At 39.2% G+C, this 12,618-nt stretch overlaps 1 long non-coding RNA gene across 1 annotated transcript; it reads left to right on the top strand.

Annotated features, from left to right (window-relative positions):
• Positions 1 to 5,627: 5,627 nt before the first annotated feature.
• Positions 5,628 to 7,006, top strand: LOC111891518 (uncharacterized). The gene is made up of 2 exons (XR_002850223.3): positions 5,628 to 6,102; positions 6,182 to 7,006. It is a non-coding gene; the product is annotated as an uncharacterized LOC111891518 (long non-coding RNA).
• The last annotated feature ends 5,612 nt before the right edge of the window (positions 7,007 to 12,618 follow it).

Below are 12,618 nucleotides of genomic sequence, written 5' to 3'. Positions count from 1 at the left end.
TTTCACCCCTTTTTCCATATTTTGACTATTTCCACTTTCCTCAAAGCCCCGGTATTATTTTTAAAGCCCGGAATACGTCCTGAAGTGCCCAGAAAGCCCGAAAAATTTATCTTTTCGGTTTTGAAGTTCTACCTTTTTAGAGCCCGGTTTTTAGCTAATTCTCCCGGTTTTCAACGAATAAAGTCATATTTAGAGCCGAAATGCTGCACAAATTACTATTTTGACCCCCGGATTATTTCAAGGTGAGTTCAATATATAGGAACAATTGTATGTTATGTGTTATTTGTGCTATGTGCTTTTCAGTGTTATTATTTTGAGTTATTTTCCCGTGTTATTTTTATTCGCTATTTTTAATAACAACGTTATACCTTTGACCATGTGATCAGTGAAAGGACTTAGATTCACGGTGGTACTGGTATGTAGCCTCTGGCCATGTAGAACATGTCTCGTAAGAGAATGACTTCTATTCTATGGTATTGGCAGAAGGTTAAATAGGAATGGTATGTAGCCTCTAACCATGTAGAGCATGACTCCGTAAGAGAATGAACTCTATTCTATGGTATTGGAAAATGGTTAGACAGAGCTATAAGCCTGGAATCTACCAAAATGTTAATCAGAAATTATATGTCTTCTGTGCCATTTGGGCCAAAGCTTTATTGATGCATATCAAGTATTGAAATCGTTATGTCTCATTGATTGTAAATCTTTGAATCAAATCTTGAGTTGATATTGAAAGCCTGACATATGATACGCATATGCTATTGTTGCTATTGTTCCCTTTTGCTTCTGTCATATTGATATATATAAGGCATAAGATATTGTATCTATTTATTGAATTCACTAAGCGTTATCGCTTATCCTTCTCAATATTTAACAATTGCAGGTGATGAGTATCCAATATAGTTTTATACTGCTGAAAGATTTAGAATAGTTAATACTATTTCTCTGTATTTTAATGTTCATGCATGTATATGAATAGTAGATTCCTGGGTAGACATGAAATGTAATAAAACTTAGCCGGTTTGTATCCAATATTTTGTAATCACTTTATCAATATAAAATATTGTTTTTATAAATATGCATGTAGCATGTTTTGAGGAGTAACTTAAGAAAAATTTTAGAATAGTATGAAAGTTTGGGTCTTTTATAAATACGATAGTTGGGGTCTTTCAAAAAAACGTCTGATTTTTCAACTTTTATAAATATTTTTACTAAAAATATTTCAAATGTGAATTAAATATTAGGCTATAGCCTGAGTCCAAAAATGCTCTCAGAATTTCCCTTTGAGGTGTGCACGTCCTTCAACGAATAGAAGTAGTTTTAGCGGTTTTAAGAAAATCATTATTATACTGGTTTGGATTCTTAAAATGGTCGTAACTTTTGCATACGAACTCCATTTTGGACGTTCTTTATATTTTCGGAATCTAGGAAACACGTGCTATAAGGCTAGAGTGTTTGTATTTCTCACGACTACTTAATATGAAATTTCAGTTTTTCATACGTATTCCTAAGTTGCAGTTTGAGCTGTTTGATTCGTTTGCCAGTTTACACATTTGGAGGCAGTATACCATCTGACATCTTACAATAGTTGAAATGAACTCATTTATTTCACATAAGATACACTAAAATGCAATGAGTCAAATTACTAAAAGATCTACTGTGAACTTTACCGTGCACAGTCTTTGACCTAAACTTTGGGATGTCACAGAAAGTGTCAACATTACGTTGGTGAGTTCATAAGGTTTTGTAGTGAGAACTGTAACACTCGGTTTCGAATCGCTTCGTTATTTGGGGCTGTAGCCCGATCATCACTTATCATAAGGCTTAGGGCCTTGGGGGAGAAAGGATTTGGCCCTCTTGGATGTGTGTGTCATAGTCTAAGTGATCTGAGTGTTCGATGGTGTTTCGGAGCCCAAAGGTATAATCGTAAATTGATAACTCAGTCCTATATGAATTTTGGGTTTTTGGTTGGGAAGTTTTAAGGAAAAGGTGTGTTGTTAGAAGTGTATGGCTTCTCGCCACCTTTCCGTGGATATAAAGTTCGTCAGAAACGGACTTAGGTAGATCGAGTTATGCCCAACCGATGTTTTAGCATTTAGAGCTTAGTCGAGTACGCAGGGCATACTCACCAAGTACGTTGGGTGTAATGATCTAATTGGTCGTGGGTTCTTTTGAGTACGTCGGGCGTACTAAGGGGTACGCGGGGCGTACTCCCTTCAGCCATAAAATCCTAATTTTTGGTGTTTGACCCCTATTTAAACCTCATTTCTTCATGAGCCTCGTCTTTTATCAGCCTCTAAGCCTCCTAAACCCTAAAAGTCGACCATTAGCCTTTATCTTGGAGCCTTTAAGCCATTGTGAAGGATCTTGGAGTATTTTGTGCACCTTGAAAAGTTTGGAGCTTGTTGAAGAATCACCACCTAGAAAGGAGCTTGTAGATCCAAAAGTTTCCCATCTTTTGCAATCTGTAACAGCCCAAATCTCCAATAAAATTTTTCATTTTTAAATAACGAAATCATTTCCGATAAGTATAAAGTTCCAATCACATTTGTTTTCAGAATCCATAACATTAATTAAATTATTCATAATATCAGAGTGTCCCCAATGAAAACGCTAGAGAGTGCATGTTGTGGCATCAAGTCAGGCCCTTGCCCTTATCTTCTTATGTACCTGAAATATTCAACAAATTGTAAGCTAATGCTTAGTGAGTTCCCCGGAGCATACCCCACACAATCCATATAATCACATATACCATACCAGCTACATAAATCACATAAGCCATGCATACTAACATATAAAGATGCAATGGAAACCCTCCAAGGTCTTACATCGGGTGCCATGGGAACCCCCACATGGTCTTAACCCACTGACATGGGAACCCCCACACATGGTCTTAGCTACCTGCCATGGGAACCCCCACATGGTCTTTACTAATTGCCATGGGAACCCACACATGGTCTTCGCTAACCAAAAGAAATGTCATACAAGCTAAACATGCTACATACTTGGATGCCAAGGAAACCATCCAATGTCTTATACCAAATGCCATGGGAACCCCCACATGGTCTTAGTCTACTGCCACGGGACCCCCCCGGGGTCTTCCATGCAAGTATCACAACTAGCATACCACATAATCAACTAGCATATCACATATCATAAAATGGGCAGGCCTTGGTGCCTTCGATCCATTGGTATGGTGAGGAGACTCACCTCTCAAGAAATTTTGAACCGATAAGATCAAATCCCAACTCACAGCCCCGAACTCAACTGCCTACAACCACCATGTGACTAACTTCATCAAAATCCTGAAATACCAAAGATACCCTTAAAGTCAAACTTGGTCAACCGTGGTGCGATTCAAAGTCAACATTCAAGGTCAACAGTCCATGTTGACCCAACTCGTCGACTGCACCTTCCGACTCGTCGAATTCCCTCAGTTCTCACAAAATCAGAAAACCCTATTCAACTCGCCGAGTTATCACAGCAACTCGTCGAGTTCAAACATTGTCCAGAAGATCGGGGAAACCTCGGGCCAATTTGTCAAGTTGGAAAGGCAACTCGTTCGAGTTTGCCCTAGTCTTAACTCATTCAGCTACTTCTAGGCGAGTCCAAAGCTCCAAACTATAGATCTGGTCCCCTAGGGCTGAGATATCACGTAAAGTTGCTATCTTTACATCAATGCATGGCATTAAGGGGGCTAAAACACTCAATCATAGCTTATACAAGGATTTAGGGCATGAGGGAAGGCCAAGACTTAATAAAGATTGTAACTTTAAGTCAAAGGAGGCAATGAAATGTCCAGATCTGAAGTCATAACTTCATGACATGCTCAAATCCAAGAATGACCCCAAAATAAGCTAAAAATGGCCATATACTTTCATAGGAGAAGATCTAAGAAATAAAAGGCCAAGGTATCGACTTTATACCTTAAAATGGTTACCACAACAGAGTAAACATCAGATCTACAGCCTCTCCCTTCAGCTATGCACCTCCTACTTCAAGTTTCTTCAAACAAACACCAAAAAGCACTCTTTAAGCTCTCACACACTCAAAATGGTAAGAAATGCACGAACTAGGGTTTCTCTGGACAAAGGGGGTGATAAGGGAGGATAACAATGAGGCTTAAGGCCTTTAAATAGGGTGAAAACCCTAAAAATTAGGGTTTTCCTCTCCAGCGTCTACTCGTTGAGTTGGGGCTCCCCAACTCGCCGAGTTGAGTCCTTAATCTGCGTCTACATAGATCCCTACACGAGGAGTTGGAGCTCCCCAAATCGTTGAGTTCCAGTCCAAAACCCTAAATTTTTGAGAAATAAATAATACTTGGACCAAGCGTTACACAATCTATTGAAGGTAAAAAGCTTTGATCTTGTCATTTCTTTGTTTAGATCTTCTTTTGGGTTTGATTAAACATTATAAAAATATGGAAAGATGTGGATGTTATAACAAGGAACTCAAAACAAAAATTAAATAAACATAAAAGACTTAAAATTGAAAACATGAAATTGAAATAAATAAAATACTTAACTTTATTTTTTTTCATGATCAGACTTCTCACCGAGGAAGCTTCAATGAACTTGAAATTTCTTGAGATTTCTTCGATTAAGTACTGGAAATTGATTTGGGTACAAGATTTGACAGTTGGTACTACTATAAGCTCAGATGTTACAATGTTGCTCACTTCTTCATTTTTATTGGCTAAATGAGCACGCTATAAGACTCTCGATCCACTCAAAAGAACAAGGCGTGTCAACAAATACTGCAAATTTTTGTGGAGTCAAGACTTAGGCTATGTTTGGCGTACTAGCTGAAAAGATAGCTGTTAGCTGAAAAGCTAGCTGATAGATGAAAAACTAGTTGTTAAATAAAAAGCTAGCTGGTAGTTGAAAAGCTAGCTGATAAAAAATAACGTCTGGTAAAACTAGCTGAAATATATAAAATTACATAAAAGGACATCTAGGAGTATGTGTTTTTATAATTAATTAAGGGGTGTATTTGAAAAAAATTTTAAAATGCTCCTAAAAAGCTAGTCTAAGTAGCTTTTCAAAAAGCTAGCTTATAAGTTCGCTTAAAAGCTACTTTTTGGCTTACCAAACACGACAACATAAAAAAACTCGAAAAATAAGCTAGCTGTGGCGCACCAAACACAGCCTTACCGAACTAGGTTCTTACTTAAAAGTTTCAAGAAATTAGTTGCAAGACTATTTATTTTTTCTTATGTAGTGTTTCGATATATCAATTATTATGGGTTTATAATTGGTTTAAAGTTCTTGTGTTTTACAACATTCCTAGTTATGGAGAACTATTACTACATGTATCAGTATAGAGATTAATATTGTCGGTCCCTATCACGATCCATCTTTATAGAGCACGTTCGGGGATAGATATTTTCCTCATATCATGTACGGTCTTCTAATATTTTTTATGCGAGTAAATTACACAATTCATCCCTCGTCTGAGTGTCAAATTGCACGTTAAATCCTTATTTTCAAAAATTAACTTGGACCGTCCCTATAATGTTTTTTTCTCACTCGGACCGTCCCCGACGAACATAAAATGATTATTTTTCCCTTTTTATTTCTTTTTGATATATTTTTTAATTCGTTTGCTATTAACTATTTAAAAGGAAATTAAAAATAAAGATAAACAAAAAATGGGCCCGCCACCACCACCACTTACCATATACCCTAATCCTACCTACACCATCTTCTTCAGATGGGTTGTCGGTATGGCTTCACTCCACCTACATATGTGTATTGGAGTCCACCAGAAACAATCTCTCTCTCAAGTTCTGATGTCGCCATCATCTTTGCACCTCGCTGTATCAGATTGTATCAGATCTGAACACCTCCATCAATGGAACTACAGTGCCGCCACGGCCATACCTGCAACTCGTAGATTGGTCGGAGAAGATGAAAGGGGAGGGGAAGGACATGGGTTCAAGTGGAGCCTTTTTTCGCACCGAGTCTCCTTTTTCTTACTGATTTTGTTTTAGATAAAAAAAAAGATAGAAAACGGGAAGGAGAAAAATTTAGGGAAACGTTCTTTGAATGCTCCTCTGTTTTTTCCGGAAGTGTGTCCTGGAGAAGAAGACCACCACCATATGTAGGATTTTGACTTCGATTTCAGTCTCTGAAACCATTTTTTATTTCGTTTTTTGGAACTAATTTCAAGTTTTTTTTAGGTTTGGTTTGGTTTGGTGCTCTTTACAGGTGGTTGTTGGAGGTAAAGGGTGGTGGATGCTGGAGGAAAAGGGTGCTGGTAGCTAGAATTGGTCGGAACCCTTCATCTTCTCCGATGTTAACTGATGGGTGGTGTCGGAAAAAAGTGTCTGGTGAAGAAGGGGATAGATATGGTGAAGAAGGGGATAGATAGGAAGGGAGAACCAGAGTGTGACGTGTATGGGTTTTTTTTAGGATTGTTGGGTTTTTTGGTGGTAGGTGGCTGGAGATGGTATAACCGGAGGTCATTTCATAGTCGGAGATCGGTGGCTGGTGGTCAGTGACTAGCCGGAGAGTATAAGGTTGTTCCTGAAACATTAGAGTGGTTGGGTTTGAGCGGTGTGTAGGTGTTTGACCGTTTTTTTTTATTTTTCTAATATAAATTAGAAAACAAAGTATAAGTAAAACAAAAAATAAATAAAAATGGTAAAATAGTCATTTTATATTCGTCGGGACGGTCCGAGTAAGAAAAAACCATTATAGGGACGGTCCGAGTTGCACTTGTATTAGACACACATTTTGTCTTGCATTTTCGCCCAAAAAATTCGTGAGCTTCTTCACCCTCTCCCCGTCTCTTCTTTAGCTTTGAGTTCTTGAAGATATTGTTACTTGCTTTTCTCTCTTGGAATATATACTTGGGTATTTTGTTCCAAGCTTAAGTGTTAACTTAAGAACTAGCATTATAATCAAGTTAGTATATTGTTGGTGTCTCAAGGGTTCATCCTCACTCCATCAACTTTTTAACTTGCAGAGTTGTTTGTTCAAAGGATATCAATTCTTATTATATACTGTTATGTTTCACAATTTTTGCAAGTTTCTTTCTCTTAGAGTAGAAGTGTTCGATTGAATTGGGGGGGGGGGGGGGGGGGGGGGGGGGGAGAAGAAGACGTAATATAGGCATTAAAAATCTGTTTAGAAAAGGTCCATTAGGGTAAATTCACATAAATACCCTCATGTGCTAGGACTTCCTTATTGGACTCAATGGACCAATAAGCTTCCAATTTGACTATCATGGGCTTAGAACCCTTAATTGGGCTCTAATTGGACCCACATTAATTTACTTCAACATTTTGGGCCATATTGGGCATAGAATGAAATAAATTAAAAGTTTTCTCAATTTTGTCTATTTCTTTGATTAGCAGGAAGTGGACGGACTTGGTTAATCTATCGAAAATCACGTAGATAGTATCATGACTACCTGACGTCTTGGGCGACTTGGTAATGAAATCCATTGTGTTCCGTTCCCACTTCCAGTCTGGAAATTCTATGACCTGATATAGTTGCTCTCGAGAGCAAGAAAATAGAGAGATATATCTGGGGACTGTCACCCCAGATCAAGTCAAGTGTGTTAGCATCCAAGCTTGTTACAATGGAATTTGTGAAAAATTGTTGATTATATGTTTCCATTGATAAGCAGTATGGGTAAATGGATTTGATTCTTTCATTAGTGGAAGTGTCATAATTTACCAAATAAGGAAAGATTCTCATCACCCAAGTTTCAGTTGGATAGAAACTTGGAATCTCTCAACTTGTATTGTATGAACATGAGAATTTATATATATTTGACTATTCAAGTCTTGGGAGTTATGCGGGCAGTGGTGAATGTCGGGGGTCGTTTTGTTATACAGCCGATAGATGACGAGCAAGAGGAGGCGCAGTAGGGCAGCAACCGCCATCCAGACCGCGGCGTCGGAATGTGCAAGCTGAACTCACCAGCTTAATGCTGATAAACTCTTTCAAAATAACTTGTATTCTCAGGTCATCAGTAGACAGGTACCGAAGCCAGCTTTTGAGAAGATGGAGTGCTTTCAAGACTCATCTCATATTATTTTGTGTTTCCTTTTAGCCTTAAAGGTCCAGATCTGTGATTATGAGCTTTATCTAGAAGGTTTGTTGATTTTTGACTCAAGTCTTAGTCTCTTAGGTTAGGGTTTGAGAATAAACCCATTTGGATGGTTCGTAAGGGTAAAGTTGGAAACTTTACCTTTCTAGACGTTAGTTCAGTTAAGGATATGAGTGGAGGACCTTGTAGTTTCGAAAAGGAAGACTTAACAGATTAAGAAGTGTGTTTTATGAAGAACTCGACGAGTTCATGGGTGAACTCGACAAGTTGGATTGATTTTTCCCGATACTGTTGAGTAAAGGGAAACTACAATAAGAGCTAGCTAGTGGAGTACTGAGAGACTTTTGTTCCAGTGGGAACCCGTAAGTTAAGTGTCGCCGGAGTGGGACTGTCTAAGGCTGTACCTGTGATGAGAAAACTGCCTTGCCTATGAGGCTTTCGTGAGACACGAGACTCACGACAAGCTCGAACCTTGTAGTGAGCAATGTATTTTCATTAGCTACCCATAGAAATCCTTTGGTTATCTCTTCTACAGACGCGAAGTTTCAATACAATAGTTTTTGGCCTTAGGTATCTAAATGAAAGTTTGGTTTACAGTTTGAATTTTCAAGAAACCCCCGAACGTTTCCGTCATTCTGGTTTGGGGGTGTGACAACCTCCCACTACATCATGGCCTCGAACTTGGCCGGATCAACCACAATGCTATTCTGGTTGACAAGGTGCTTCATTGTTGATTCAGCAGCTATAAGCAAATAGGTGAGATCAATTAGGGTCACGTCGTGGTCCATCATATAGTACTCTCTAACGAACTCACTATATGATTCAGGAAGTGACTGAAGAACCCAGTCAACAACCAACTCGCTCGCCTTTTGATCACTTAATTAATTCCAAGTTAATTCTTAATCAATACTAATTAAATAACCTTATTAATATATTAGAAATTACAATATATTAACCAACCTTAAGTGTTATTTCTCTCATTATAGTCTATCCAACTGCATGATGCCATCGTTGTGGGCCGTCCATCGCTGATCAGTGAACGCTTCGGATTCGGACAGGCCACGCTTCGCATTACGCCCAACGTTTGAGTTCGGTACGCCCAGCGTACCCTCCGGTCTTATCCCTTCCGAGTGCGACACAGCTGGAAACCAAGATTCTGAAGCTACATTCTTTAAATTAACCTACTTAATAAATTATTTGTAAAGTTCAACCTTTAAAAACTATATATTGCCGTTCATAAAAATCTGACAAATTCAAGCGTTTACTTTGAAGTCATATAAATTCTATGTTCCGCAACATTTTTATGAAAAAAAGTACTCTGATTTTTATAAAGCATAAGCAAAATCAGTCTTTTCTGGCCGTGAAAATGGGGATGTAATCGTGGTGTATCCACTTAGCAACTATTGCCCTTCTAATAACGACCCTTTTTGTTATCACATATGTAGTTAATAGAATGCACAATATTCCAATAGTATTCTTGTTCTAACGCTCTTGTGGTAATGTTGGTAAGTTTTTAGACTTGTTGCAACATCACAATCGTTCGTTGGTGTGTGACTTCATATCTAATTAGAGTTTATGAATTTAATTAGATATATTTGTATGCCATTTCATATTACATAGGAACCTCGCCTGTTATCAGGCCTCGATTCGATGTATAGCATCCGAAACCGACACATTTCCGCGTCCGTTGAGTTCATACCCCTACCCTTTTTCCGTGTTGTTGGGCTGGAGGGTCTTAGTACATTATGGACCGAAGGGTCTCGTTTGTTTATAATGTGATAAGTATTATCATGCATATTGTCTTTGTGACTTATGTTGTTATAGTAATCTATGTAAATATTGACCTTATGTGCTTACCCGCATAATTCACATAGAAATAATGCAGTTCAATCACTTTCTTAGTAACATAGTGAGTCTCTTTGGGCCTTCTTGTGGCCCCGCTGACTGCAGTGAAAATATATCAGATCTGATCCCTGCGTGGTGGTAACAGTACAATCTCTGCTAAAATGAGCAGTCCGGCCGCACTTGAAGCAGCCCGAATCTCCACCACTAAGGTTGGGGAGGCTGAGAAGGGGCTAGGGTTTAAGCCATTATTCTCGTTATATAATGGTTAGCCCCCAAAATTTAGGTTTAGGGTCTCTGAAAGTACGTTGGGCGTACTCCTCCTACACCCGCGATCATTTACTCCCTTTCCAAATCTTGATAAAAAGATCGTGCCCAATATCCAACATCATGACTACTCACATACTTATAATGTTTCTCATGTCTCATTTGTTTTTCACCTTCGCTTAACTCCAATGCACAATCCATTGCATCGGAAACCGCGTCTATGTTCCACGGGTTGACCCGAACCGCTCCACTTAAAGAAGGCGAACACCCGATGAATTCAGACACAACTAACATCGATTTCTTCGGGGTTGACGGCTCCAAACCTAGGACTTTATCGAGGTTGTTCGTTCCTTGACGGCTGATGATGTATTCGTAAGGGATTAGATTCACCTTCTTCACCCCTTCACAAAATGGAACAAGATCACTTATAAGCTCACAAGAGGAAGGTTTAGGGTTTCTCACAGTGCTCTCAGGGGGAAAGTGACGAGATGGGGGCTATAATGGGGTTTAAATAGTGAGCAAACCCGCCTTCATTTTCTCCCCCTCCTTCTCTCAATCAAGAAACCCTAACCTTTCTCTCTATTCACGAGCCAGTAATCACGACAAAGAAGATCAACAACAAAGACCAACTAGTTCGATTTATCCCTAAAACTGGTACAACTTCTACATGAAAATATGAATATTCCAAGTTACTACCCTATCTAGCATACAATCTATGATACTTGGGTAATAAAACAAGTTAGAATACATACCTTGTTGTTGTAACTTCTCTTCATGAAGCTTGAGTGCCTAGTGCCCCAAGTGTGACACCTCAAATGATTCACACAACACTAAATGAACATGGAAATGAATTGAGAGAAATGTACAACTCCTTGAAATCGTCTAGCCCTAATATTCACACACTAGTGCACGGTTTCTTGAGCCATGGGATTCTTCTACATGGTGGCTATTAGCGTGGAAAGTCGTTTTTAGCAATAACGTCAAATTTTCTCGACTTTTTCAGATTTTATACTTCATCGTTTATATCATTTTTTCGCGGGGGAGCATAGTAATTTTTTATCCGTTCAAGATCATTGTCATGACCATTTGAAGGCTTTATAATCATGTTATTGATTAGAAATCGGCAGAGAATTTGATATGGCCATTCGAAATTGGATTTGTAACTTTTCAAATTTGAAAGATTTTTGATAAAGTTTGTGGTAGAATTATGAAGGTAGCTTTTATAGTGGAAGTTCTTCATCGAGCTCTGCTTAACTTCGGCACTCTACAAGAGTTCCATCAAACTTTTACTATTGGCATGTAGCTTTGGTTGAGGCTTGTGATCTCCCGGTCCATGATCTCCACCGGTTCTTCCACGATGTGGAGCTTAGTGTTGAATTGGATCTCATCAAGTCAGATGACGAGATTCTCATCGAGGCAGCTCAAGCCTCACGAGGCGAACTACCCGACGCATGATTTGGAGTTGGGGCGGTGGTTTTTGCCCTCAAGATTTGGCGGCATTACCTCTACGGGGTTTGATGTACCATTTACACGGACCACAAGAGTCTGAGGTACCTCATGGCGATGCCTACAGGACATGTGTTTTTGTGACACTTTCGCATCATGATGCAGCCGAGTGTGATGAGTGGAGCTGTACTGAATCCGAATTCTTCTGCTCCTAAAAGAGCAGCAATGGCTACATCTCTTCCGGTTTTCAATTGGCCATCTGTTTGAAGCCGACTCTTCTGCCCTTTCTGTCTTCTTTTTGGAGATTCTCAGTGTATCTGTGAATATTTCTTCCTTGCTGGAGGTCACTGCACTCACATTCTCCATTCTTGGATTGGTTTCCAAAAGGTGTAGTCATGCCAAAGAAGGTGTGTTTTTCACCTTTTTGTGTATATATTTATTGAAAGTATTATTATATTATATAAAAAATGATGTATATATTGATGACATGTGTAACGCCCCGTCCTGTCTATAACAGAGTGGGCAAGGTGCCTGAGTAGTTAGAGCATCCACTGCAACTACTCTTCTGAAGGTTCTGAGTTTTTTCGGTTTAGGTCAAATCTAGTGGGTATAAGGTTTTCATCACTCGGGACTTTACTAGTTCATCCCGCAGTGGTTCTCTTGGCACAATCCTAGTACATGCAGCGCAGGGTCGAGTGTCCCTGATGCTTGCATGGCAGCCGAGTACGCCCAGTGTATGGAGTTGGTATGCACAGCGTACTCCCTGTCGTTGACTTTCGGTTGACTTTTATGGTTTGTTCAATGTGTGGTCTATTAGGCCCATGGAGGTGTAAATCTCTGCCTCAATGTCTCAAATGTTGTCTGTTGCTCAGACCCCCAACGAAATACAATGGTTTTCTTCGCCAGTCGGGTCAAGGGTACGACTATCTTGGAGAAATCCTGAATGAATCTCTGGTAATAGCCCGCAATCCCAGGAAACTCTGATTTCCAGTTAAATTGGCT

Source organism: Lactuca sativa, chromosome 4 (assembly GCF_002870075.4).
Source record: "Lactuca sativa cultivar Salinas chromosome 4, Lsat_Salinas_v11, whole genome shotgun sequence".
Taxonomy (NCBI): domain Eukaryota; kingdom Viridiplantae; phylum Streptophyta; class Magnoliopsida; order Asterales; family Asteraceae; genus Lactuca; species Lactuca sativa.
Note: the sequence above shows the minus strand (reverse complement) of the source record. Positions and strands in the feature narration are given on the sequence as shown.